This window comes from Pinus tabuliformis, chromosome 8 (assembly GCF_031772625.1).
Source record: "Pinus tabuliformis cultivar Carrire ecotype Pingquan chromosome 8, CPIR1, whole genome shotgun sequence".
In the NCBI taxonomy this organism is placed as follows: domain Eukaryota; kingdom Viridiplantae; phylum Streptophyta; class Pinopsida; order Pinales; family Pinaceae; genus Pinus; species Pinus tabuliformis.
In genome coordinates, this window is record NC_142294.1 from 1,870,837,684 (window position 1) to 1,870,842,375 (window position 4,692).

The 4,692-nt window shown below is 36.6% G+C and overlaps 1 pseudogene; it reads right to left on the reverse strand.

Moving 5' to 3' along the window:
* Positions 1-1,022: 1,022 nt before the first annotated feature.
* LOC149243818 (coniferin beta-glucosidase-like) lies at positions 1,023-2,848 on the reverse strand (annotated as a pseudogene).
* Positions 2,849-4,692: the final 1,844 nt, after the last annotated feature.

A 4,692-nucleotide genomic window follows, 5' to 3' on the forward strand; every position in this document is an offset into this window, starting at 1 on the left:
AAATACAAGTTAATTTCTTCCTGTTGCTGTTACACCGTCACCGTTGCTGAAACACCTCGTAACTCAAAAATTACTTGACGTCAAAAGTTTACGTTGCTGAAACACGACGATCAGCGTTGCTGAAACACCTGTTTCAGCAACTAAAAAAAAAACTGTGTTGCTGAAACACCGTTTCCAGCAAGCGAATTTTTCTGTTTTTCTGTGTAAAAACAGAGTGCGATTTTTGTCTGTTTGTTATGGGATTTATCAGAAAATTCCAACAGTATAGTGATTAATACCCATATAGTCGAACGATCCCCAAAGTTTCGCAGATAGTTCCGAGGATATGGAGGGTAAGCGCGATCCTAATCTTTCAGCGAACTTGTTTTCAAGACAATTGTTGCTTGAGAGAGTGAGACTGAAATATAGCAGAAATTTCAAGCAAATCAAATACTTCCCAGACCTTCAGAGTCGATACAACTGAGATAGGTACAATTTTTAGGAGACACCATTATACCAAATACAACGCAACGTAGGTTACCACAGTTAAAGAGAGGACATCATAACGAAACAACGAATTAAAAATGGAACCATCATTTCTAAAGGAAACAATGGTACCTAAAGCTGTTCGAAACGTTCAAAGGAAAGAGAAAAATGTCATTTATAAGAAAATAGTAAACTTCGTCCACAACAACGCTACTTATGGTGGAAATTGTTGGGAAAACCACCACAAGAAAGGAACAAAAAATGGGAAGGCTAGAAATGCAATTATCTTTGCCCTTGAAATGTTTGCTAAAAGGAGAAGAGAGTTCGAAGGAAATTAAAGAACTCAAAAGGCAGTCCTGGGAGTCATCATTGCCCGATTTGAGAGAGCTTCCATTTTTTGAAAGAGTTGTTTTAATTGCACCTCCCCTCTGCATTTTGTTAAAGAGTTGTTAATGTGTGTCACGGTGGATAGATCCAAACACAACATATTTGCTTGCAGCATTTTGGGTAGAGTTGCAGGAAAGTGTGCGCTTTGATTAGCAAATAGACAACGCAGTCTAAATGCTGTTGCTTCTAACACTTCCCTGATCGTCGTGCTGAAGAAATTGCCTCAACCATTGAGCCGAGAGCTTGGGATACCTCTTTTGATCAGAAATGAAATCCACGTAATAAAGACCAAATCTAATGGTATACCCAAATGCCCACTCAAAATTATCCAGAAGAGACCACACAAAGTACCCTCGAACATCTGAGCCATTTCTGTGTTAACACACGCATAAATGGTCATCAGTTTAATCAGTTAAACAAATGAAATTCAGTAAAGGCCAATAGCAAGATAATGAAAATCGTGAAAATTTGATCTTACTTGATTGCTGCAGTAAGATAACTCAAACAATCTCCATGAAACCTTATTCTCCTCACATCGTTTAGATTTTCTTGCAGAGTCGACGAGGATTCCTCAGACTCTGGATAGCCTATAAGGCAAAACAGAGAGATAAGAGAAGTACATACTAGGGTTTGACAACCTTCGGCTCAGTTCTTATAGAAAAACAAATCCTCTGAGATATTTACATAAATTTTTTACCGTTCTCTGTGATAATAATAATCGGGTTGTCATAGAATTCTTTTACATACTCCACGATTTTCTGAATTCCATGAGGTACCACAAACAAACCATCCATCGCTGTCTGGGAATCATATAAAAATGGAGGAATTGCATGAGCCATTGGCCAAACTGTACTGCAAAAATCACAAATTTTTTTTAAAGAGGTCAAGGACTGGATATTCATACCCGTTCTCCGATGGAGGCTCCGTGGTGCTCTCCAGTCAGATAAACCCTGGAGTCTGGATATAAATATTGCGTGTTGTCGGGGGAAAGGGAGGAGTGCTTGTTGCATATAAGGTTGTATAGTGATTAATACCCATATATTCGAACGATCCCCGAAGTTTCGCAGATAGTTCCGAGGATATGGAGGGTAAGCGCGATCCTAATCTTTCACGCATTTCTTGTGGATAATCTCCAAAAACAGTGGGATCCAAAAACCTGCAAACTGTGTAGAAATTAATTTCAACAATTAATATGAAATCCCATTAGCCTTTTTGAGAGAGATCATTCGGATTTTCCACGGTAGAATATGAACTTTTGTGGACGTTTCCACAGTAGAATATAGAATATGAATTTGGTCCAGGTTGGTCCTGATGGTGGAATTTTTTTGGATTCTAAATCTCTACAAAATTCATATTCTACTTTGGGATTTGAAAAATAATTCATATTAGGATTCGAAAACTCGACAAAATTCATATTCTACTGTGAAAATTCTATTCCCATTAGCCTTTGCTATCACAAGGGATACATTAATTTTACACAGACGAGGGTATAACTCAAAGTCATGGCACTCACCATCGGAGATTGAAGGATAAAATTCTGTCAACAGCTGATCTCTCTTCTAGAGAATCTTCCAAGGGTTCATACCACGACGCGCTCATAACTAACCCTATAGATCCTCCTTGAATTTTCTACATACAAATGCTCCGCTCTGATTCAAATTTGACAAATTGTGAATTATATTCACAATATTTGGCGTTATTGTAAGTGCGTGAAAAGATTCCTGACCTGATATTTCTCCCTATATTTCTCCACTGCCGCTGTGTGGGCGAGCAAAACGTGATGTGCAGCTAGATATGGCTCTGCTGTCGAGCAATTCCCTGTTATGCACAAAGAATTGGCGCGAGGGGCAGCACACCTAGTCGGTGGAAATATTCCGACGGTGTATCCCAACGGCACAAACAGAATGATTATTCTAAGAGCTACTGTGCACGTCTCTTCCAATTCCTTATCAGCTGCGACGCTGGCGGTGCGTCCGTCCCGCTTCCGCTTTCTCATTAACCGTTTACTTTCGCTTCCTCATTAACCGTTCACCGTTCAGTTGAACAGTTTTAGATCAACGATCACAGTTCATTGAATCGTCTAACACCATAAATCGACGGTTAACAATAGAACACGACGGCGGCTGGGGCAATTCATTTCAAATGGGAACGCCTTACGGCGTAATTATATTGAAATTGAAACACCATTCATAATTCTATGTGTTTACTCCAGATGGTTGACGGCGCCATCTGGTAGGGTGATTCGTAGTGATGCCATCGGTTTCCTTCTTGATGTGATAAATTTTCTTTCAAATAAACTGTTTCCACATTGTCGTCTTGCTGTCGCATTCAGGGGTCACAAGCAAGAGGAAGGTTATTCATCCTGTGATTTTGATATTCTCGACCGTATATACCAGTGTTGGGCCATCAACTTCCAAGAGCAAGGCTTTATTGTGTTCACTGTGTCGGGCCAGATTTCCTTTCGCTCTGGTTTATTATATCAAAGGTTGGGTTTTTTTAATGTAGATTCAAATTGAATTTTTAAGAATAATTTCTCTTAGTTGAATAAATGGCTCATGCATTCGATAAAATATGATTTGAATATATGGAACAACATAAGGAAATTATTGGGTGTGAGTAGGCGTGATGTATGAAGATGCAGTGTTCAGCAGCATAGACGCGAGATTCTTATGAAATGTTCACATTTGTGCGATGGAGGATCCAACAGATTTTGGGTGATATATCTGTTTCAATCACGTAATCAACACTTCAGAAGATGCAATCAATCTTTCCAGAAGTTTAAGGCCAATGGTAACCTTACCAGACAGGTAAAGGTATAAAGATTTATCCATGAGTGATAAATATATGTGCGTGTGTTGAAATTTTTTGTAATGATGGAAATGGACATGCCCATTTTCATTACTCTCTGTAACGAATATACAAATATTTGTGTTGCCATTCACTAATCATATGCATGTTCTGGTCTATTTTCTTTTATAAATATTGTCCCTCACCGAAAAAGTGTTCAGAATTTTAGTATTGTAAAGGAAATTTAACCAAGAAATAAAACCTATCATTGCATAATTTTTGCATGTGTGTACAAATAATGTAGTGAATGTCTCCTCGTCTTTAAGTTGAAGATGATATACGCTATGGTTATTCAATGTTGCATGGAAAATACATGCACACAAAGCAATTTTTTTGAGACACAAAGCTCATGCTCCATGTATTTGTGGATATCAACCTTACAATGTCATTAAATAAAAAATATTTCGAGCTGAAAATCTTTATTGAAAATTGTTGAGCTCTTTTATTTTCTAATTATTTTTGTCATACATTAATTTAAATATAGTTAATTAATCTAAATATTGTTTGACTAATTATACTTGTGTATAAATTTTAAAAATGATATATTGAATTATTATTTGTATTAAATTACCATTTTTAATTGTGTTTTGAAAAAAAAAAAATAATCAAAATTGTCATACACCAGGTAGTTACAAACACAATTAAAACTTTAAAATATGACTCTAAAATAAAAACACTTGCCACTAGCACTTCTTGAAATGACTTTGATAATCCTTCTAGGTGAAATAAATCTCATAGAATCGGAGTATATATTCCACCTCATAGAATTGGAGTATACAATTGGAATATACACGGAAGAATACAAGAAATGCAAGTAAAAAAACCCTCAAATAATAGTAAAACTTAACGAAATCCAATTCATGTAAATCAAAATGTGTTATGCAACCAAATCACAAAATAGAAGAATAGATAGATCAATGACTTAAAAATTAGCCTCTTCAAGGGGAAAACCTCTTTTACATTACATTAATGAACAATTCTTGGATGATACAA